Genomic DNA, 25468 nt, shown 5'->3' on the forward strand with positions numbered 1-25468 from the left:
TTATAAAACAAAACAAAAAACAAAAAGTAAATTTTTGAAAAATTTTGAAAATCTAGTACATAGTATATACCCCCTCTTTTTTTTTCAATTTCTAAACATGTTTTCTTCGACCTTGCGTCTTACATAAAAGTATTTCCAGCTAACACAATTTCTTCGACCTTGTGTCACCCTAACAAAATTTCTTCAGCCTTATGCCAAAAATAAACCTCAACTTAAAGAAAACTAAACCTAGTCATTGTCACCATTTTCTTTCAAGACCACCTGACTGCTACTGCGCTCCTCAACTATTGGAGGGATAGTTATGTAGGCCCATTCTGGAGACTTGTATTTTACATTTGGTCTCAATGGTCTTTTGCTTTTCTTGGTAATCATTTCAATGTTTTCTCCAGCTTGCTCTTTTTTGTCTGAATCACTCTTCTGACTTGACACTTCGAATTTGAACTTTAAATCTTTAGACCAGACATCACCTTTTCTCAAGAGTTTCTTCTTAGGCTTGCTTTCTTTACATTCAGATTTCCAAGCCCTTTTTCTGAATTTTCTTATTTCAGACTCTTCATCACTCCCATCTGTATTTGTTTCTGAGACTTTAAATCTGTACCAAGGAACTTCTTTACTCGGCAGCTTCACTCCATTAGGAACATCATCCTTACAGCTGATACTTGGTAATTCTTCCTCTTCTTCAGGGATCACCTTCAGCTTCCCAGTTTCAGGATTCTTGTTACCGCACACAGAGCTACTCTTCTGCTTTTCAATACTCTCCTGGACTTGATTAACTTCTTGCTCAGAATTTTCTACTTCTGAATCTTCTTCTTTTTCTTGAGATTCTTTTTCTGGCACAGTCTCATCATTTTCTGAATCTAGAATCACAATCTCTAGATCTTCTTCATTCAATGTTTCATTCACATTGACATCATCATCCAGATGTCGACCACCTTGTCGATCTTCAAGATCTGGATTTTTGACATCATCATCCAGATGTCGACCACCTTGTCGATCTTCAAGATCTTTATTTTCTTCAGGAATTTCTTTTTCAAAGTCTGAATCAGTTGTAGTGTCTTCACTGTCTTCATCAGTGTTATCAGGTTCAGGTACACAAAGGGTATTACTGATATGCATCCATCCAGTATCTGTTGTCACCTGACTTGCTTTCTGCCACCTGGGTACTAGACAGTTTCTCCTCCGATGAACCTTTGTTCTGAGCAAGTCTCTTGGCAATAGATCATGAGCCTGCTCCTTTTCCATATCTGTTCCCAACTGATGGAATACAGAAACTGTATCATTCTTTCTTGTTGGAAAAGCTTCTAACCATTTTGAAAGTAAACAAATGATGACTAGGACATATCTCAGTTTGTTATGTTTGGGCATTTCAAAAAGATCTGTTTTAATTTTTGCAAATGGACCACCCTCCCGGCCTATGGTTCCCAAATTCTCAAATGTCTTTTGATCTGGATTGTTTTTCTGGCATGTGTTTTTCTGACATGTCAGACATGTTTCCCTGAACAGTTGAATCATTGTGTCTCTTGCTAAATGACCTGGACCATTGTACATCCGTGCCATGTCAGCAATCATGCAATTGGGCATAACAGGTCCGCCATCTTTGTAAACCCTTTCATCTTCCTCTCGCTGTCTGCAACCTTCTTTGAGCCATGTGTTTTTCTCATCAACATGTGCCTCATCTTGTAATTGTTTTAACTCTTGCCATGTCTGAATTGCAAAGATTAGTATGAGAATGCTTGAAACATGTTCATTGAATTTTTCCCCATTGATTGCAACCCACTCCTGAGCACTGAACTTAGCAATGGTACCTGCGTACTCATCGCCTTTTGAGATATGATCATTTTTCTCTCCATTTGCAACATTTTTTATCACTGCCATTTTGTCAAAAAGCAGAATCTCTTCATTGGAGTCTGGCATACCCTGAACATGAGCTTCACACAAACTCTTTTTAAATTGCTCAAAGGCCTCAAGTTTAATTTCTGTCAGGACAATTGACTCTTTCATATCTGCTTTTGTCAGTCTCTGCAATCGTTTTGCAAATACTGAGAAAGCACTAATCCATTGGCAAAAGTAACCAACAATGCCTAGGAACATTCTTATTTGTGACTTTGGGGCTTCCATTGCCTGAATCATTTTATTTCTCTCAATAGTTACCTGTCTGGGAATTCTCTCTTGGAACCTGAAAGCAAAAATTATTTCACTCTTTGGGTGCATTGGGACCCAATACCACTCAGCATCATGTGGTATCTGATAAAAGATCTCTGCTGGTTTGCGCACAGTAGGACAACAAGGGATAACTATCTCATTAACCTTTCCCAAGTCTTGTACTATTTTGCACGTTTTATCTGGAGAATTATAAAGACTGTTTTCAATCTCTTTTAGGACACCCTGCTTATCGAAATTTTCAATAAAAGGAATTGTTTCTGGCTTCATCTTGTACTGCGGAACATTAGAAAATGAGTTTCCCTGCTTGTTTGCAATTTTAACTGGATCACGTCTGTTTTCCTGGACTCCACTGAATCCTGTATCTGTATTGTATTTCTGCTCATTAACATAATTTAGAAATGGCGGCGAAGGTATCTCATTCTGCTGAATCACCACCTGTCGCTGTATTTGTAGCTCTTCATTCAGTAACTGTTGCTGCTGAATTATTTCATTCTGCATCTGTGCATTTTTACACTCTCCTACAAAAGCTAAAGTCGCTTTTTCCTTCTCTTTTTTCTTTGTCCATTTTGTTTTCCATTTATTCAGACTACCCCTTTTTCTCAAAGCCCAAATTAAATCTTTTATATGGGCAGAGGCAAACCTACCTGTATTGTTCAAGCCTTCAATGTCCTCATCATCCTGCAATCTTTTTAATCTGTCTGTACTGATTGTATTATCCAGCAATTTATACTCACCAGGCTGTGTCAGGTCAATGTCAGTGTTTTCACTAGGTGAAACTAGAGTCATCACTCTCTCTTGCTGAGTTGGAATCATTACTAACTCATTTTCAGGTACATTAGAATAATGTTTTTCAGCAAACTTTTGAATTTCATAATTCAATGGGACCGTTAAAGCTGTGGGACTAGTTTCATCTTTATTAACCACTGGGGGAACAGATCCAATTGTCACAGGAACTGGCACTGCTTCCATGTCTGACGTTAACTGCTCCTTTAAATCATTTGTAGAACTTACATGATCAGGAATAATAATTCCAGAAGTACTAGGCATCTCATTATACCTACCTGTTGTGACACCTTGAGAAGAGGTATGGACTGGGACTCCATTAATCTGAACTGGGACTCTTCGTTTTACATTAATCTGCTTTCTTGGCGTCACATTAATCTGTTCTGAAGATCTGCTTTTATTTCTGTCCTTATCTGTATTTACAACATAATTTTTACACTGATCAATAAATTCTTCTCTGTCAGGTTCATTATTTACATTTGCTAATTCAGGAATTGGATTTTCGTTAAAAATTATTTCTTTTGGGGGAGGTGGTATTCTTTCAGAATATGTGTCTTTTAAAGCTACATCTTTAGCATCTGTATTTTCATTATGCTTACTAGTTATTTCATTACTCACCTGTTTATTCATTAGTTTGCTCTCACATGTAGCAACAACCTTTTTAACCTTTTTAAATACATTTTTCATTTTCTCATGGCAGAAAAACGTTTTCTTCTTCTTTGAATAATTTTGATCCATGTTTAGAAATACTTACCTTTATTAAAATTAATTTCAATTTGAAGTAATTACAATAAGTAAATGCGTACACTTAATTGGCCTAATAGCGTTTGCTGATCAATTAATTAATTATTTTGACAAGGTCAGGTGAAGGAAAACTTTATAACCTTATTAATTTAATATAACTCCTAATTTACCTGTATCTTTATTTTTAATAAACCTAAGAAAAAAATATGTATTTTCAAAACAGCAATGTGGAACATTTATTTTGCAACAACAAACACCTAAATGTGATTAGATATGTTTAAAATGTATTTTATTTGCACTTACACACCTTTCTGCATCATCAGCTGTGGAAAAAGAAAACTTGATGTGTTTGCCTTTAATTTAAATATAATGTCTTGCTGCCACCTTGAACACAGCGCAACCTTCCTAATTACACCAGTAATTACAGTAACTAACAAAATGCTTGGAAATATTTATTTATTTAATTATGTTGCACAATCCTTTTATTAATTCTTTTGTCAATCAACTTTAAAATCAGTCTTCTCTGAACTTAATTTTGGCTTTCCTATTCTAGAAGAAGCTAATTCTGCTATGGCTCTATTTGCTATGCTCTGGTGACAGTTATTAATGTTGCACTACTACTTAATATTGTATTAATTAATAATACCAATGTCCTTACTCTAATTACCTTTGCTGCTATTGTCCTAATATATCCCCTATATTATTCACTAATTGATAGCAAAATGTGTTGTTGTAAATATCAAACAATTAATAAAAATGAAGCTTTGGGCATGGAAAAACTAAATCCTTGGCAGAAAGTAAACAATGTGCATCAACACGAGTGTTTCAGCCAATCAGCGTGTGGCTGCACAATGCTCAACCAACCAGAATGCCCACCGAGTCTTGACCAATCCGGTCGCGGCCTGCCTATGACACTGCAGTGTCCTTATCCAATCAAAACACAACTCTTCTTGTGCAATAAACAAGTTAGCCTCAATCAATCAGAAATCTAAAAACTCTTCAGGTATAGCGCGATTCCACTACGCTCACCAGCTTTCCCTTAAAAAGAAGATGAGAAAGTCTATCTACATGAAGCTATGACCAATCAGGTCACTGCTTCTTACACGTGACTGTACACATCACAGCCAGCTCCTCCGTGATCGTGATACTCGGGACCTGCACTACAATGGAAAGCCTCGCCCAATCAAAGCACGGCTCACGGAGCCTCACCCAATGGCTCACGAAGCCTTAACCAATAGGGTCGCTGCCCTTGTGTGACGCTGCGCGTCAATAGCCAATGGGTGCGCGACCTTTGTATGACGCGCCGGGACCTCAACTAATCACAGCGCGGCCCCTTCGTGAATATTTTAAAACCGAGCAAAGCGAGCAGGCCAAGGAAATACAATTAACAAAGCATATGAATACACAGAGGCCTCGCCGGAGCCTCGCCTAATGAGAGCGCGGCTCTCCTTCGTGACTTGCACAGAGCTTCAGACCTCGCACAACACACGGAGCTTTGCCCAATCAGAGCGCGGCTCGTGTATGACGTGTCGGCTCTTTACCCAATGGCAGCGCGGCGGCTGACGTAAACAGCCGCTGCAGCTGATAGCTCTCCTTTCTCTCCCGCTCGCTCCGAGCAGCCCCCTCCTCCTTCACAAACACGGCACACAGGAACATAGCAATCTACCGGCTAACCACAGAATAAGTAAAATTAAACGAGCAATACATAAGATCGACTCGAGAAGAGCGCTTGTAGTTAGGCGGGTTGTTAAAAGGCTCGCTTATTTAAGAAACTTGCCAAGAGAGCGCAAATGCAAATAGCAGAAAGCTCGTAGGGATGGGGTCAAACCCATTTCTTAAATAGCGCAATGAATAAAATGAAATATTTACAATATGAATAATATTTCAAACATTTGATCGCGCTTCAACCAATGAGAGCGCTTGCTCTGACAGTCCAGAGACATAAACCAATCAGAGCGTGGTAGGCTCTGACGCATGCAGCAGCTGTGGCTGCAGGCTTTCTCCCCCACACGCTTTTACTCCTTAAACAGCCCCTCCCTTACAAATTTCGATCGGGGCACTTTTTAAAGGATTTTAATAACGCGCAATGGGGGCGTGGCTTACGCGCCGGCGTGTGATGGCGCTGCCTTCGTGAGCTCCGTGACGACGCGGGAATCCCGACTGTTTATTTGGTATTTTCCCCGCATACGGAGCCCGGCAAACGGCATTCCTGCACGGCGGAACATGGTCCCCGTGTGTTGCGAGCTGCAGCGGCTCTCGTAATTGCCGCTTTCATCTCTTTTCACCGCTGCATCTTCTCCAACCACTGCGGGACGCGGGCGGCCGCCATTTTGTGCCGCCGCGCTCGCGTCCCGTTTTCTGTCATCTCTACCGCCATAACAGCCCGTCTGCTGCAACAAATGCTCATATTGTGACAAGGTATGTGCCAAGACTTGCGCATCAGGCTACCACTATATTTTCTTGACTTTTTGCGCCAAAGCTCTCCTCAGAACTTCTAATTCTACCAATACTAATTAGGGGCGGCCATTTTGTGGTGCTCCCTGCGCAATGCTCAATACCTTCCTTTCCTCTGCTGATAATCCTTCCTGGAACATCAAATAATTCCCTTGGGTCCCATATATTATGGACGCTTTGCTGTTTCTCTGATGCCATATTCCTGGATGTTTTTTTTTGGCTACGCATGGAATTGATTTTTGCTACTTTTCGACGCATGCCATGTTGGTTTGAGGTATTGCTTCTCCATTGCTACGTGTTACCTCTTATATGACCTCTTCTTTCCAGTACTTCTTATACCTCTACATATAGGGTCTTAACATATTGACTATTGCGGTGTGGCTTCCATCCCTGCGGTCCTCCTAGTTTGCCCCTCTGTTGGCATCATGTCTCAGGACGCAGGCCATGCGAGATCGTCTGTCACCGGTACCAAACCGAAACGCCTTAAGAATGACCCTCCATCTCCAATTCGCACCTCTCAGAACCCCGTGCTGGATTCTATTCTAGAAGAGGTTCGTGGCCTACAACCTTTCATGGTGGCAACTAACGAGAAGCTCAAGCAGATAGAAGATAGATGGGTCGTCATGGAGAACAAGGTCCTGCAACTAGAACAACGCATCAGTGACGTCCAGGATGTGTCTACGAAAATTCCTATTCTTGAAAAGGAGATACAGCAGTTGAAACTTCACACAGAGGACCTTGAAAACCGTAACAGGAGGAATAACCTCCGTATTTATGGTGTTCCGGAGTCCCTTGGGGAGGCCGATATGGTATCCTTCATCCGCAAATTCCTCTACGAACTTTTGGAACTCCAACCAGAATCTACTCCTCTAAACATACAGGGTGCTCATCGTTTGGGCCGTCCAACGTCTAACCCGACCAAACCTAGAGGTATTATCCTGCTTTTTCTTGGAATCACCGAATTGATGACTGTTCTTAAAGCTGCAAGATCAAAACGTCGCCTCATTTGGTCGGGCCACACCATCTTTATAGCCCAGGATTTATCGAACGCTACGAATGCACGTCGCAAGGAGTTCCTTAATCTGCGTCCACGGATGAGGGAATTGAGCATTCAATATGGAATCCTACATCCTTGTCTCTGCAAAATAACTCACAATGGTCGTTCCCGTACCTTTGATGATCCTCAGAAGCTTCGAGAGTATCTCCAAACCGTCTCTACTTCCACGATGGACACTAATGACTGAAAATAACTCTTTTCTATTTCCTGCATTCACTTATCTTCTGTCTTGACGACTGTTGTGGCCTTGTCCCGGTCTCTTCTTTGTCATTCTTTGTTACGACTTTTCTTCTTTTTGATTATATCCTATCTATATTCCCGCGTTTTCCTCGCTCTGTAGGGTAGGCGCCCGCGTTGGTGTCTCCATGCTCCTAATATCTAGGTATTCTCTTTTTTCTCAGATCTGGATTCTTTGCCTTGATCTGTTTCTTATCTATTTCCTTCTTTTTCTTTCACTTCTTTTTCTTCTTTTCACAGGCCATTCATGTTTTTCCCTTGCTCATTTATGTTCCGTTCTCTTCTTTGTATCTCTTATTTGCTTTCTTATTATTAACTCCCGTACTCCTCATTGTTCCTCTTCTCTTTTCCTCATGACTGTGATGCTCCTTCGTCTATTGTTTCTCTATATTTACCCGATTTTTCTTGCCTCTGTTCATATTTTGTATTTGATTCTCATTTCTCATTTCTAACATGTTTGTCTCCATTGTCTCTTCTCCTTGTAGTTCCTTACCTGCAGTGTATTGGACCCAGTTGTTACCCTCCTCCCTTGCCTTCCATCATGTGTAACTTTGTAACGTGGAATGTTCGTGGTCTTGGCAACCCTGTTAAACGTCAAAAGGTACTGTCCCATTTATCCAAGTTAAATGCTCAGATTGCTTTTCTCCAAGAAACGCATTGTACAGATGTCGAATCGTTGAAACTTAAGACGGCATGGGTGGGTCAAGTTGTATTTTCTCCTGCTGTTGATAAAAAAGGTGGTGTTGCTATATTATTTCGTAAAGGTTTGGATGTTCAAATTCTATCCTCTCAATCGGATGATGAAGGTCGTTGGGTTATGTCAAAAGTGACTATACAAAACAAAACTATGGTGCTCCTCAATATTTATGGCCCTGTCCGACCAGACCCTAAATTTTGGACTGACGTCAAAATCCTCATCTCCTCCATTGACTGCCCTAACATTGTCATAGCTGGTGACCTTAACCAATGGTTAGACCCCTTTTCAGATAGACTATCTTCCTCCAAATTCCAGCCTGATAAGACACATAAATCCTTCCAATCAGCCATTGCTTCACGTCCCCTTTTCGATGTGTGGAAAACATGCAATCCGAACACACTCGAATATACATTCTACTCTAATGTTCACCACACCCGGTCCAGGATTGATTATATTCTAGTCAGCAAATCCCTTCTCCCTGCGATTCAGAAATCCGAAATTGGTTCTATTTTTCTCTCGGACCATGCACCTGTTTATGCCACTTTTGACCTGGCCCAAACCTCCTCCTCTTTCAATCGATGGAAATTTAACACTTTCCTTCTCTCCGATTCTGTATTTATGTCTAAAGTTAAAGGTTTCATCTCTGAATACTTTTCCCTCAATTTACCCCACGACACGTCAGTTTCGAATAATTGGGATGCCTTTAAAGCTGCTTTACGAGGTTTCACAATTTCTTATGTATCTAGAAAAAAGAAACTCAACCGTGACAAATACACCGCCCAACTCTCCAACATTAAGACCCTAGAACACTCTTACTTTTCGTCCAAGAATCCTGACGCTCTCCTCCAACTTATCAAAGCCAAATCTGAACTCAATCAAATTGCCACAGTTGAAGCTTGTAACACCCTCTTGAAGGTTAAATCTAAATTTCATGGGGGTCAGAATAAAGCTGGGAAAATGCTAGCAAACTATCTCAAAATTAAATCTGAGCGAAAATCAATTGGCTCTATTCTCAATGAAGTAACCAACACAACGGTTTCTTCTGATGAGGATATTGCACAAGTATTTCATAACTATTATAAACTCCTGTATACTGATGATACGCACCCTGATGATGATGACCTCTCCCGTTTCTTCAAAGACCTTCCTCCTCCCCCATCACTCCCTACCAAATTCCATCAACTAGAGTCTGAAATTACCCCTCAGGAAATTCTCAAGGCAATTACCTCCCTAAAGAAAGCAAAAGCCCCTGGTCCAGATGGTCTCCCAATTGAATTTTACGCCAACATGCACTCTATTTTTGTCCCCCATCTTTTACAACTTTTTAACTCCTTTATTGCAAATGCTAAAGCCTCTGGCTCATTTTTGGATGCCCTGATAATCATGATCCCCAAACCTGACAAAGACTACTCCCTTTGTAAAAACTATCGTCCCATCTCCCTAATTAATTACGATTGTAAAATTTTTGCCAAAATTTTAGCGGCCCGCCTCGAATCCCTTATCCCTCTACTAATCACCACCGATCAAGTTGGCTTTGTGAAAGGTAGACTTGCCGCTGACAATGCCCGTGTATTTGCCAATATTATTTCACACAGTAAACAATTTAAAGCCCCCATAGCTGCCCTATCCCTGGACGCTGAGAAAGCGTTTGACCGAATTAATTGGAAATTCATGTTTAAATCATTGCAATGGTTTGGGTTTGGTCCCCACTTCATTTCCTTAGTTAAACTACTTTATTCTGCTCCTTGTGCAAGTGTTTTTGTTAATAATCAATTCTCAAAATTTTTCCCCTTATCCAGAGGAACGAGACAAGGCTGCCCTCTTTCCCCTTTACTTTTTATTCTTTGCCTTGAACCCTTCCTCATTAAAATCCGCTCTAACCCCCTAATTCATGGATTCAAACTGTCATCGATTGAGACAAAAATTTCAGCATATGCCGATGATGTCCTGGTCTACATGGCTAACCCTGTCTCTTCCCTTCCTCCATTTTTAGAAGAAGTCCGCTTATACTCCTCTGTCTCTGGTTATAAACTTAATCTCTCTAAAACGGAGGTCCTACCCCTCAACTCATCTTGTTACCAATATATGTTTGCATCAACTGATTTTGCATGGTGTCCCTCCAAGATCAAATACTTGGGTATTTGGTTCTCCTCTACCTTACGTGAAACACTCAAACTGACCTTTACCTCCCTTACTCAAAAAATTCAATCACTCCTTCAATTATGGTCTCCTCTTTTCCTTTCATGGTGGGGTCGTTTAGACACCATCAAAATGATGATTTCCCCACATATTTTATACACTGTATCCATGCTTCCTGTGAAAATCCCTAAATTGTATTTCAATCGGCTGAACTCCATCTGTTCCAAATTTCTGTGGAATAATAAAAGACCTCGTATTGCCTTACATAAACTTATACGCCCAAAATCTGAAGGTGGGGTTCGCTTTCCTGATTTTCAATCGTACCACTCTGCCTTTTTAATAAAACAAGCCTTCTCATTGGCGTTTGATTTCAATGATACCCCTCTCCCCAGATGGATTGCTGTCGAACGGTCCTTGTTAAAAGATTTTACTTTCCAACAATCTCTTTTCATGTCAAATTGTTCATTCTTGACTACACACCCTGTACTGAAATACTCACATACTCTTCTGCACAATGTATTCTCGAAAGACTCGTCCCCCTTACAAACTTTTCTTTCTTCTAGCGTATGGTATAACAAATACCTTAAGTACAAGGGTAAATCTTTTTATTTCAAGTATTGGAAAGAAAAGGATATTATGTTTGTATACCAATTTTTCTCTGATTCCTCCATTATTTCATTTGATGTAATGCAAACTATGTTTGATTTACCTGTACATTTTCGCAAAGAATATGACATCATTACTTCTGCCATTTTATCTCACCTATCTACCCTTCCTACTTTTGATCTCCTTCCTTCCCTTACTCCTTCCACTCCTCTATATCCTATGTTTCCTCAACAAATCCCCAAAGCAGCTCTGATTTATAAACTGTTATTAGAGAATGTTAGCCTTAGACCTAAAACCATTACTGAAACTGTTTGGGAAACTGATTTATCTTTCTCGTTATCTGTTGATGTCTGGGATCGCTTATGGTGTAAATTGTTTAAGACTTCGATTTCAGCTCGTATTACTCAGTCACTTTTCTTTCTTTACCATAGAGCTCTTATTACCCCTGTAAGCATAACTAAATTCTCCCCTTCCTCCTCCCCCCTTTGTTGGTCCTGTTCCTCCCACCCTGGTACACTCAAACACCTCTTGTTTGATTGCCCCTCTGTTCTTACTTTTTGGAGCTCAGTTTGGGATTATTGAATGCCTATTTTTCATTTTTCTGAACCGTTTTCACCGTTGTATACTTTTTTAGGTTCTCTATCTGATGTTCTGGACTTACACTCGTATAATGCTAAATTATTTGATCTTTTCATTGCAACAGCTTTCAAAGTAATTTTGTCTTGCTGGAAGGATAACACTAAATTGTCTGTGCATACATGGTGGAACTTCATATGTGATGAGCACAGAATTGCAATTGCATCTTCTTCTTCTGTCTCTTTGAAAATTAAATCTGACCTTATCTGGCTACCTTTCTCTACCTTCTTATCCTCCTATCCCCCTCCCTAACCCTCCCTTCCTCTTTCTCTTTCTCCCTCTTTTTTCTTTCTTTTTTTCTCTTTCTTTCTTTCATCCATTTTCTTCCTTTTCATATTTTATCTGAACCATTTTTCATCTCCATTTATCTCTCATGGTTCTCTCATATTGGTTCTGTTTTTTGCCATACTGTTATATTATGCTGTACTATTCTTCTTAAACAAAATAAAACTTTACTAAACTGAAAAAAATAAAAATAAATAAATAAATAACGCGCAATGCTTTTTGAAGGTATTTAAATAGCGCAAACACCTTTTTAATACTTTTACTTTACCCAGAAGGGTTTAAAACACTTTCCAATTACTTCTTTAAAAACGCAATTAATAACAACATGGAAACAAAGGGATAGTTTTACACATTCATTCAAGTATTCTCAGTGTGGAATAGGCGACGCTATTCTCACAGAATAGTTTCAAATTCTAATAGAGTAATTCTTACCCTACCCTTCAGTTTTACTAACCATTCACACACTTTCAAACAAGAAAACCCTGATCATACACACACAAGAATTCTTGGCAGGACTTGAACCAACCACAGAATACGTCAAGCGTTGATAAGAATAGACAACGCTATCTCACCCTTCTCTCAAGCTTGGATAAATCCTAATACTCTCTACACAGAAAGTTTTAAAACAGGCTCACCAGGTCCCTCTGCTTAATGCTACAATTTCATAGGCAATCCTCACTATACATTTAACCATGCAATCTAAGGTCCCTAAACTTGTGTTGTACATCCACAACACGTGATATATTCTATACCACAATTTTGAAACAGACAAATGCACTGTGTAACTCTTCTAGTCACACTACCTTGCCGACAATTAACCAGGAACTTTTCACACTACTGGAAAAATTCATTAAAACTACATATCACAATCTGACATAATCAAAAAAACTTAACAGTTGTTAAACATCTATCCTATGTCTATACCAACATATATGTAACATGCATGTCCAAAACAACATATAACCGTCTGAAGCTACCAAATTGATGCAGCGCAGCAACTAAAATTCTTTATAAATGATGTCATAATCCACTATCACACTTACACCTACCAATCAATACCAGGCCCATAAGAAATCATGAGGTGAATAGATCAATATATGTTGAAATTGAACTCTCACAATTAACAAGACCAGCTTGTCATTTTAAAAGTTTACTTAAACATATTCAGGAAATCTTAGGTTTTGAACTTTATTAAGCAAGGATTAGAAAAAGTCATAAGAAAGTTTTATTCAGCATTTTATAAAGAGAGCTTAATTCAAGATAATATTATTCATTAGCGGAAATAAGTGAAAAAGAGCATTTCCAAAACCTAACTAACTCTCTGTCTCTACCCTCATCGCCTGAAAACAAAGTCTTAAAAAGTTACATTTCCTTACGTGTAATCATCGGACAGCAGAACGTCCCTCTGGAATCAAGAAGCGTAAGCCAAAAGTTTGCTCCTTGAGCTCATTCTTATACCCTAAAACTACAGCTAATCTATCTAATTTCACATTCCAGCAGCTGAATTATTGCTCCCCATTGGCTGAATCACCTCACGCCACAGTAAACTGTGACATCTTCCACCACGAGACCAGGATTTACACAGAGCCATTGTTCATGCACAGAATCCTGACGACAGTTCCTTAGTCTGCTACATTTTGTAGCAAAGATGTTCAAGCAATCACGTCTCTTCCATACAACCTTGAGCCTGTCCGTTCTGAGCTTTCCGTGGCACAACCAAACCACTCCACAAAGTGCCTTTTGCGGTTCTTTTTAAACCATTTCACAATAAAAGGCTTTTCTTCCACTTCAAAATAAAGTTGTCTCATGTGGCTTTCAACAACAGCAGGCCTTTTCTGCGCCGCTTCTGATTGTGTCACTGCGCCACTTTTAGCTTGCGTCACTTTCCAGAAAAACTATTATTTAAACAAACACAAAAGAATAATTAATTCAGGTAAAATAAATCCTTCTCTTACCCACCCTTTCCCTGCTAGTAATTAACCCATTAATAAATGACAACTAGCAGAAGCAAACAAATAAAGCAACACATATAATATCTACCATTCTTCATATAGTCCAGTTCTATGTTTCTGAAAGAGTAAAAGATGATTAAATGATACACAAACAGACAATCACAACATAGGACAAACATGTAAGCACATATAAAAAGCACATGCCATGAATGATCAGCCGCATATTAATAGTGGCAAAGACAATAGGACAGACATAACAAACAAGACAATATTAATCATGTGTTACAAAAACAAACTTGCAAATGCAACAAGAGCACATGTAATTAGTTTCCCGCGTGTTCATGTGTGGTGCAAACTTAATCTAGGTTGAGTTAATCAAACAAATCATGCAAACACTCATTAATATGTTATTTCAAGTTATGAGAGTATGACATCACGAGCTAGAATAAAATATTTTCTAAAGCTCGCTCCATCAATTGCAATAAGTGTAGGGGACAACATCCATATTAAGGCAGAGATTGTTGAAAGCGATTAAAACCCAGACTAAAAGAAATAACGCTCCTTGATGATTTACGTGGCGGCCATACTAGCTTAGTCACAAGTTCTTTTGCTCCTTGTATGATGACTAAGTTTTCAAAGCAATGAAAGGCTGATAATTTCGTTCCATTCTCAATTAAGAGGAAAAAATTATATGAATGCGAAGATGAGAAATCTATCTATGCAGAAAATGTGTTGTTATAACAGAACCTGTTCCTTTCACCAGAAGCCTGAGTTAGTAAACACAGTTACCTAAACATCATTTTGGACCAGGGAAATTGTTAGTCTTGGAAATAATGTGCTAGGAATAGAAGGAGTATTCAAGAGCATGAGACAGCTTCTTCCTAAGACTGGTATGACCCATGGGTACAAACACTGTTATGTTCAAAGGAACTCAAACATCTCTTTATCAATATTTATGTCTTCTTCTAAAGCTCTAAGTTTGATGATCCATTCACTTTCAGTTTTCCGAAGTCTAGTCATTCTATTACCACCCCTTAATCCAGGACGTAGCACATCAACACCATGGAAGCCTAACTTCAGAATTTCATTAGATTTGTGTACTGTATTGAACTGAATGGCCAAAGGATAGTGTTCATTGTTGTTCCTAATGGCTCTTACATGCTCTTGTATTCTTTCCTTTAACTGTCTCACTGTACTGCCAATGTAGATTTTCCCACTGATACATTTGATACAATAGATAACATATTTCGTATTACAGTTAAAAAGGCTACGCATTGTATACAATTTCTCTGTGTTATACTTAAATGTCTGGTCTTGAGTATAGCAAATCAACAAATATTGCATGATCCACATTTGAAAACAACAGTAGGAGGAGATGGTAACCATGTTGTGTTAACTGTTGGTGGTATAAAACTGGGACTCAAATGTTGTCTCATTATTCTACCTCTCTCATAGGTGATTATTGGTTTGGATCTAACCACCTCGTGTAGAGTGACATTATGTGTAAGCAAATGCCAGTGTTTACTAAGAATCTTATAAACATCCGAACTTAGGGGCATATTATCAAGGGGGTTTATCTCCGCTTTTTTGGCTTTAAAAGCCAAGAAACCGGAGGTAAAATTATCTCCCTATTACCTAGCTGTCGCTAAAACACCAGTTAGCGACAGCTAGTAGGATATAGCGACCATCTTGGGCCCCACTTTGCATGTCAGTGATATTTATCACTAATGACATGCAAAGTGGGCGTGCCAAGAAGTTAGCAACTGGAAACAGTCGCTAACATTGCTATCTCCTATTACCAACTTTTGGAGATATTCGCGCTAAGCGCAAATATCTCCAAAAGCTAACACCTGCCCTGAGCAGATCTTAGCCATGTTATCCAATGGGAGGTGGATAACATGGCTAAGAGCATTAGCTCGGTAATGCATGAATATCGCTGACTTTTCAGCGATATTCATGCATTGCGGCTGTTTTTTATCGCATTTGCGATAAACCTTGGTTTACCAGCTTAGCGGTAAATGTTTGTCTCTAACCAAGCAATAGCGATAATTATCGCTATTGCTTGGTAATATGCCCCTTAGAGTTGTATATGGTGTGGTAAAGGGAGTTTTTCTCCTATTTTCTTTTTTTTCTTTTTAGTGATAGTGGCCAAAAGACTTTCTCTTTTTACTCTATTGGCCTTGTATCGACCCTCTCTTATGGTTTCTTTTGTATAACCTGTGGCCCTAAACCTGTTTTCTAACATATTAAGGGCCAGAAGTAGGTAGCCCTTTACCGATCGGAATCGGCCGAAAATACCGATTTTCGGCCGTTTCCGATCGGTAAAGGGCTATGGAGATGTAGGTGCACATATTCGGTAATTTTACCGATTCGGTATTGTTACCGAATTGGTAATTTTACCGAATCGGTAATATTTACCGATTCGGTAAAATTACCGAAAATGCTAGATTGATATGTGGGTAGCCAATTTTCCATTGGCACATGGCTTTCAGAATCGGTATTTTACCATGGAATACAAATCCATGGTAAAATACCGATTCCTGTGTACATGCACATCTGTGCATGTACACATGTGCCATGTGACAGACAGACGTGCCCTTAGGGCATGTCTGTGTGCCACATTGCACACATGCCTGTTTTGGGGGTGCTAGAGGGTGTCAAAGTGACACCCCCTGCACCCTTGACAAAATCGGTATTTACCGATTCGTTAAATACCGAATCGGTATTTAAATTGAATCCTATGGGCTTCAAGGCCCATAGGATTCAATAGCAAATACTGATTCGGTATTTACCGAATCGGTAAATACCGAATTTTTAAGGATTCGGTAACAAATCCAGATGTTGGTACCTACATCCCATTTACCGATTTTATAATACCGAATCGGTAAAATTCGGTATTTCAAAATCGGTAAATGTGATTTACCTACACCTGGCCCTAAGTTCCTGTTCCAGTCTTGTTTCATCACTGCAATTTCTTTTGGTTCTTAACATCTCCCCATAGGGGATTGTCCTAACCTGTGAGGGAGGATGAGAACTACTTGCATGTAGTGTGGCATTGCATGCCATTGGTTTTCTAAACAGCATTGTTATTAATCTGTTACTGTCCACTTGAATGGTGATATCTGAAAAAAAATATCTGAGTGGTACTCTGTTCTTTAGTGAAGGCAAAATTAAAGGGGTTGTCATTTATGTGTGTGAAGAATTGTTCTAGGGCATCACTGGTCCCTGCCCAGAACATGATGATATCATCAATGAAACGTCCTCAGTATAGTATGTTCTCCAATAGGGCACTAGGCCTTTTAGCCATAAATGCATATGTTCAAACATCCCCATGTAGAAGTTTGTAAACAACAGGAAAAATTTCGCCCCCATGGCTACCCCATCATCTGTCGGAACCAGTCACCATTATTGTGTGTAAACACATTGTTGTTCAGTACCAGTTCAATCAGGTCCAATAACATGTTGGTATGTTCAAACATATTCACTGGTCGTGTATCCAAAAGATGTTGAACAGCATTCAGACCCAGCCCTCCTGGTATGCTGGTGTATAATGAGCATACATCAAGAGTTACCGATTGATGTCCTTCCACTCACTCCACATCCACAATTTTACTCATAATGTCACAAGTGTCCTTGATATAAAATGGTAAATTTGTGATCAAAAGCTGGAAAAACAGGTCCATGTATTCAGATATTCTCTCTGCGGAAGACCCAATTACTGAAATGATGGGTCTCCCCGGAGGGAAACCCACCCACTTGTGTATTTTTGGTAAGGTGTAAACACAGGCACTTGTTGGGTTCTTATTCAAAAGATATTTACATTCATGGTCCCACATGAGACATAAATCCTTCCAATGTCTTAATCTGTTCTCTACTGTTTCAATTGTTGCTTTCATGGGGTTTCTGCTGAGTTTCATATAAGCAGTAGTGTCTGCTATTTCTTGAAGATAGGCCAGTTTATCCATGAGCACTACGTTCCCTCCCTTGTCAGGTTCTCTGATGAAAAGGGAGTTGTCATTTTTAAGATTATTAAACGCCTTTCTTTCCTCAATGGTAATGTTATGTTTGATGTTCCTATTATTTGAGAGGAATCTATCCTCCAGTTTACACAAGTCTTGATACACCAATTCCTGGAAGGCAAGGAGTGAATCTTGATTTATTCCTCAGTCCACTGTCCACATCAAAAAATGTGTCTAGATCTAGATCTGCTACAACAGTCTGTATATACGGAGATTCCTCCTGATCCTCCAGGGAAAATAATAGTTGTACATTTATTTTTTATGTCCCTGATGGTGGGGGTTGTATCTATGCTCACTGGTGCTCTGGTGTAGGGAACTCAGTGTTGTTTGTCTTGAAATAATTTGTGTAGTTTAAGTTTCCTAGTAAACTTAAAGCAACTGACATGTAACAATGTGAAATTGGGCAATGAACTAGGACAAAAACCCAATCCCTTGTTTAACAGTTTTATTTCTACATTGGTCAAATCCTGGCTCGATAAATTCACAATAATGATATTGTCAGACATATCAGTAGTATTTCTTTCGTTCACATTTTGATTCCATGACCTTGACCTGGTCGTCACACCCACTTTTACCTTTGTTTTTGGATCTGAATCTTGATTTACCCCTCCTTGTCTTTTTGAACCCAGCTCTTTTTAGTACGCCTGTGTGTTCCCCTTTCTGAATCTTTGTAATTCTAAAAAAAAAACGATCAGAGATGCTTCCTGATGCTTTACCCTGTTCATTCATTATGCTACTGACACTTGATGTATCAGACACTGGTTAAGTCAGGTCTATGTGAAGTACGTTCTGTCGTTTCTGTCATTTCTGAATGTGTGTCTGCTTTGATGTTGTCCATTTCTTTGCAAACGGATAGACTCTCCGCCTGAACTTTTGTGACTTTTTCTCTCTTAAGTATAGTTGGTGTTTGTGTATTTCTTCCTTCAAAATTGCAAGATTGAGTTCTTTCTCTAAGATGGCAATTTCCATTAATAGTTTGTTTCGTTTAAAATCGGCATCCCTTATTAATATGTCCATCATACCAATGGATAAATTGAACAATAATTTTGACCACTCTTTTAAGTGACACTTATCCAAATCCTCAAAAGATGGAAAAATAAGTATTCACAACCCCCTTGGTACTTGTTCCTTTTCAATATATTTGCCAGGACTGTTGCATCCCACCACCTAGAGAGCTCCTGTTTTTACATTCTCTCTAAGCTAACGGTTTAGCCTGTTTTAATTTGCATTTCGTTCCGTAATCTTTTGAGTTGCTTTAGAGGCAACTCTTGACACAGTATGGGTGAATTTATATTCCTATTGTGTTTGCTTCTCCATGTACTCAGCTGACTTATCACGATGGAAGAGCTCATTATATGGATAGAAGGGTTACTCTGAACAATACATGGCCCGTGGAACTGGAATGACACACAATTGCAAAACGAATGTCATTAAGTCTACCCCGGTTATAAGAGCTTTTTGCTTTAGGTAAGTTATAATCGTAAACAAAGGGGAAGGTGTTGTCATTCAAGTTTCTCCTAACTAGGAATCAGATTATTGACTCTGGGGCATATTAACAAGGACAAGTAATAATTATCGCTAAACGTGCTTAGCGCATTTTTCATTATCGCTGTCCATTACTGGAATACATCGCCGTGTTAGCGGCGTATCAGCAACGCTTAGCTCACAGGCGATGTAAAATCCTGCGATAGACTGCGACAACCAGCAATAACATTGGAAATGCAGCGATAATTGTACATCGCTACTGAACAGCTTGCTAATAGGCAAGTGTGCACTTAACCATTCAATCCAACTCCCATGCAAATGATGGTTAAGTCAAGAATAAAGCAGGTGTTAAAATCCTGCGATAACCCAGTTAGCATGAGTTTTTTTATCGCGTCGCGGGTCCAGGGCCACATTGTAAATAGTGAGTTGGTGTGTCTGCGACTGTTTCTATGTCGGTTTAGGGAGGAACCCCCACTTTGCATGTGCTTAGCGATATATATCGCTGACATTCAAAGTGGAGAAAAGACGGCTTCTAACTCAAGGAAACACGCATTAGAGTGTCCTTGTTATTAGAGAAATATTTAAATCGCAGCTTTTTGGCCAAAAACGGCCGCAGCGAAATTGGGCTTGATAATATGCCCCTTAGTCTTTCAAATAAAGAGACTTGTCTATCTCTCCCCCCTGCTCTTGTTTCCTTTTATTCATGTTTTATATACAGAATCAAGAGAGTCATATACAATTTACTCATTGTGATACTTTTTCCCATGAACGATTTATGTTACACATCAAGAATGACTGCTTTTTGAATACTGAGAGAAGGTGAGGCCACATTTTATGTGTTTAACACCTTCACTGAAACAGGGTTTTAATTAGTGGATGGGTGAAACCATTTGGCCCACTTCCATGAAACATTCCTCCCCTCACAGAACTAACATACTGGATGATAAATCGCATGTGTAGTACACGTGGATTACTGATGATTTTTGTGCAAATGGAACATCCTTTGCATGGGTATTTTATAAGGCACTATATATCACTAGAGGTTAATGTTAATGTTAATGCTAAAAATGATTTATAAAGCGCGCATACACCGGGTGGTTTCATGAGCTGTAAAGGCTCTATATGCTATTGGCAAAGACATTAATTGTAGGCATGTGCAAATAGCCATGTTTTAAGGGACTTCCTGAATTGCAGAAGGTCTGTGCAGGGCTGTATGTCCAATGGGAGGGAGTTTCACAATTTGAGGGCGAGGGTAGCAAAAGGAGTGAGAGGTGAGCAGAGTGGAGGTTAAGTAAGGGAGTGTATCTGAATATCAGGTTGTTAATGAATTCGGGACTATTGCCATGCAGGGATTTGAAGGAGAGGCAGCCTGTTTAAAGGTGAACAAAGCGATACCAAAGGGGGTGATGGACGGAGGTGGGTCCCTTACTCACTCTACCACTGGATTCAAGATAGCCTGGATGATGAGGATTCTGAATCCGAAAACGGACCCAGGAGGCTTGTTTCAGGTCCAGGGAAGACATGGCTTGGCAGTTCGGGCTGGACTGTTCCCATGAGGCACAGGGTCAGACTGATTTGCATATGGCCATGTCGGAACTGGGGTGCTGGAGTGAGCTAAAGAATGGTGATGGATTAAACCCAGATCAGTGTACTGGGGGTGAGTGTTTGATTTGATCAAACGCTCCGTCCATCATCCCCTTTTGTATCACTTTGTTTGCCCTAAGTTGGCAGGGTATGCTCAGACGTGAGTCCCCTGCTCACTCTAACACTGGATTCAAGATAGCCTGGCTGATGAGGATTATGAATCCGAAACCGGTCCCAGGATGCTTGTTTTTCAGTCCAGGGCAGACATGGCTTGGCAGTTCGGGCTGGACTGTTTCCATGAGGCACAGGGTCAGACTGATGTGCATATGGCCCTGTCTGAACTGGGGTGGTGGAGTGAGCTTAAAAATGGTGATGGATTAAACCCAGATCAGTTGACTGGGGGTGAGTGTTTGATTTACTCAAACGCTCCATCCATCATCCCCTTTGGTATTGCTTTGTTCGCCCTAAGTTGGCTGGGTATGACCAGATTTGGTCCCTTGCTCACTCTACCACTGGATTCAAGGTAGCCTGGATGATGAGGATTATGAATCCGAAAATGGTCCCAGGATGCTTGTTTCTGGTCCAGGGAAGACATGGCTTGGCAGTTCGTACAGGACTGTTCCCATGAGGCACAGGGTCAGACTGATTTGCATATGACCATATCTGTACTGAGGTGGTGGAGTGAGATAAAGAATGGTGATGGATTAAACCCAGATCAGTTGACTGGGGTGAGTGTTTGATTTGCACAAACGGTCTGTCCATCATCCCTTTTGGTATCGCTTTGTTCACCCTAAGTTGGCAGGGTATGCCCAGACGTGGGTCCCTTGCTCACTCTACCACTAGATTCACAATAGCCTGGCTGATCAGGATTATGAATCCGAAACCGGTCCCAGGATGCTTGTTTCTGGTCCAGGGAAGACATGGTTTGGCAGTTCGGACTGCCCTGTTCCCATGAGGCACAGGGTCAGACTGATTTGCATATGGCCATGTCTGAACTGGGGTGGTGGAGTGAGCTAAAGAATAGTGATTATTTAAACCCAGATTAGTTGACTGGGGGTGAGTATTTGATTTTGCTCAAACGCTCCGTCCATCATCCCCTTTTGGTGTCACTTTGTTCGCCCTAAGTTGGCAGGGTATGCCCAGACATGTGTCCCTTGCTCACTCTACCACTTGATTCAAGATAGCGTGGCTGATGAGGATAATGAATTCCGAAACCAGTCCCAGGATGCTTGTTTCCGGTCCAGGGAAGACATGGCTTGGCAGTTCGGGCAGAACTGTTCCCATGAGGCACAGGGTCAGACTGATTTGCATATGGCCCTGTCTGAACTGGGGTAGTTGAGTGAGCTAAAGAATGGTGATGGATTATCATTAAACCCAGATTAGTTGACTGGGGGTGAGTGTTTGATTTGCTCAAACGGTCTGTCCATCATCACTTTTGGTATCGCTTTATTCACCCTAAGTTGGCAGGGTATGCCCAGACTTGGGTCCCTTGCTCACTCTACCACTGGATTCACAATAGCCTAGCTGATCAGGATTATGAATCCGAAACCGGTCCCAGGATGCTTGTTTCTGGTCCAGGGAAGACATGGTATGGCAGTTCGGGCTGCCCTGTTCCCATGAGGCACAGGGTCAGACTGATTTGCATATGGCCATGTCTGAACTGGGGTGGTGGAGTGAGCTAAAGAATAGTGAATATTTAAACCCAGATTAGTTAACTGGGGGTTAGTATTTGATTTTGCTCAAACGCTCCGTCCATCATCCCCTTTTGGTGTCGCTTTGTTCGCCCTAAGTTGGCAGGGTATGCCCAGACATACGTCCCTTGCTCACTCTACCACTTGATTCAAGATAGCGTGGCTGATGAGGATAATGAATCCGAAACCAGTCCCAGGATGCTTGTTTCCGGTCCAGGGAAGACATGACTTGGCAGTTCGGGCAGAACTGTTCCCATGAGGCACAGGGTCAGACTGATTTGCATATGGCCCTGTCTGAACTGGGGTGGTGGAGTGAGCTAAAGAATGGTGATGGATTAAACCCAGATTAGTTGACTGGGGGTGAGTGTTTGATTTGCTCAAACGCTCCGTCCATCATCCCCTTTGGTATCGCTTTGTTCACCCTAAGTTGGCAGGGTATGCCCAGACGTGGGTCCCTTGCTCACTCTACCACTGGATTTAAGATAGCCTGGCTGAGGATGATTATGAATCCGAAACCAGTCCCAGGATGCTTGTTTCCGGTCCAGGGAAGACATGGCTTGGCAGTTCGGGCTGGACTGTTCCCATGAGGCACAGGGTCAGACTGATTTGCATATGGCCATGTCTGATCTGGGGTGGTGGAGTGAGCTAAAGAATTGTGATGGATTAAACCCAAATCAGTTTACTGGGGGTTAGTGTTTGATTTGCTCAAACGCTCCGTCCATCATCCCCTTTGGTATCGCTTTGTTTGCCCTAAGTTGGCGGGGTATGCCCAGACTTGGATCCCTTGCTCACTGTACCACTGGATTCAAGATAGCCTGGCTGATGAGGATTATGAATCCGAAACCGGTCCCAGGATGCTTGTTTTCGGTCCAGGGACGACATGGCTTGGCAGTTCGGGCTGGACTGTTCCCATGAGGCACAGTGTCAGACTGATTTGCATATGGCCATGTCTGAACTGGGGTGGTGGAGTGAGCTAAAGAATGGTGATGGAATAAATCCAGATCAGTTGACTGGGGGTGAGTGTTTTGTTGTGAACGTATGTAGGACCCTAATTAAATATTCCCGATTTATGCCCTTATGTGGTTATAACAAATCAAATCCTTATAAAGGCATAAGAATCATATCCATATTTAGTAATAGCCAATGCAGTCCAAATATGGCAAGGCTACTTCCTTAGACTCCTAGAAAGCACAACCAGTTCTTTAAACAAACCAAACCTCCAGCAACCTGGGAATTCCCCATGCTTTTGTTTTGATTTGTCATAGAACTCCTGCGAGTCCGAAAGAACGGCCAGTTTTTAGTGACATCTTTTATTGACGTCTTATGCCCAACCTTACGTCAAACATGGCACCTTCCAGGTATAAATATACCAGTGTTTGCCTTAATCAACACACGGTGGTTTGGAGTAGAGATGCTATCTACTTATTCGAAGTCCAGCTGATGCGAGTGCCGAAGGAAGCCGTCCCTCCCATTTGACGCACTGAGAAAGACGCTGTCTTTTTCTCCGGCCGAGAAAATCCAGCTCCAGTGTTTCCAGTCACCTTTGCGGGTTACTGGGAGATCGAGTCCTGAGAACGAGATACAAGACCTCCTTTATTCTAAAACCAAGGTACAGAGCTGATTAGACCCTTAGAGAATTCTTTATTCAGATTCTTGGCAAAACTAACTTAACTCAAACTGCAACTTCCTTACTCCTTCCCACGTACTAGGCTTAGGTTAGGTACACTGGGGTAGGCGTATTTAGAAGCACCAGTTGAGTACGTTTAGTCAACTTTTACAATTGTATGTAATTGTATATATTTTATCTGTTTTAAGTATCATATGGCTCAGAAACCATATCAATGCTTTTACAGTATTATTTCATAATACTCCTTTTACTGTACGCACTTTACTTTATAACAAGTATTGCAATTGTGGCAATTCATTTCTTTTGCATGAGAAAGAAGACTGCTCAATAAATAACACCTTTTATTGAAAACACCTGTCTCTCTATTTCTCTGCACTCTGGTGAAACTAAGTATGCACGGTTGACTGAGTGAAATAGATATCTATTGTTTTCACACGACTCTGGAGATATACTCCTTATTCTTGGGGAGCAAAGTTGTCATGTTTATGCGGTTGTCAGAAGCTAGTCCCTTCTTGTCTAATCAGGGAAGTTAACTCCTCCCTGTTCATTCGAGAAAGTTTCTAGTGACCTCTGAGCTAGCTGGCATACCTAATTTAGTCTAACATATTCAGTAGAGACCTAGTCGACCTCAGTCCTACGTCTAAACTGCTGTTTACGTTATTCCAATGTGCAGAGCCTATTGGGAATATAGGAACTACACTACAGTTTGATTTGCTCAAATGCCCCGTCCATCATCCACTTTGGTATTGCTTTGTTCGCCCTAAGTTGGCAGGGTATGCCCAGAAGTGGGTCCCTTGCCCACTCTACCACTGGATTCAAGATAGCCTGGCTGATGAGGATTATGAATCCAAAACCAGTCCCAGGATGCTTGTTCAGGGTCCAGGGATGAGATGGCTTGGCAGTTCGGGCTGGACTGTTCCTATGAGGTAAAGGGTCCGACTGATTTGAAATGGCCATGTCTGAATTTGGGTGGTGGTGTGAGCTAAAGTATGGTGATGGATTAAACCCAGATGAGTTGACTGGGGGTGAGTGTTTGGTTTGTTCAAACGCTCCATCCATCATCCCATTTGGTATTGCTTTGAAAGGCGCCCGAGTGGGACGGGTATGCTCAGACGTGAGTCCCATGCTCTCCATGCCACTGGAATCAAGCTATCCAGGCTGATGAGGGCTGAAAGCCCGAAACCGGTCCTTGGATGCTTGTTTCCAGTCCAGGGAGGACCTGGCGTGGCAGTTCGGGCTGGACTGTTCCCATGGGGCACAGGGTCAAGACTGATTTGCATATGGCTGGGTTCAAACTGGAAAGGCATGG

General features: G+C 40.9%; 1 pseudogene; it reads left to right on the plus strand.

The window, feature by feature from the left end:
- The first annotated feature begins 6569 nt into the window (after nt 1-6569).
- Nucleotides 6570-25468, plus strand: part of LOC147712511 (uncharacterized) — a 40508-nt pseudogene continuing 21609 nt past the window's right edge.

Source organism: Lissotriton vulgaris, chromosome 5, assembly GCF_964263255.1.
Source record: "Lissotriton vulgaris chromosome 5, aLisVul1.2, whole genome shotgun sequence".
NCBI classification, from domain to species: Eukaryota; Metazoa; Chordata; class Amphibia; order Caudata; family Salamandridae; genus Lissotriton; species Lissotriton vulgaris.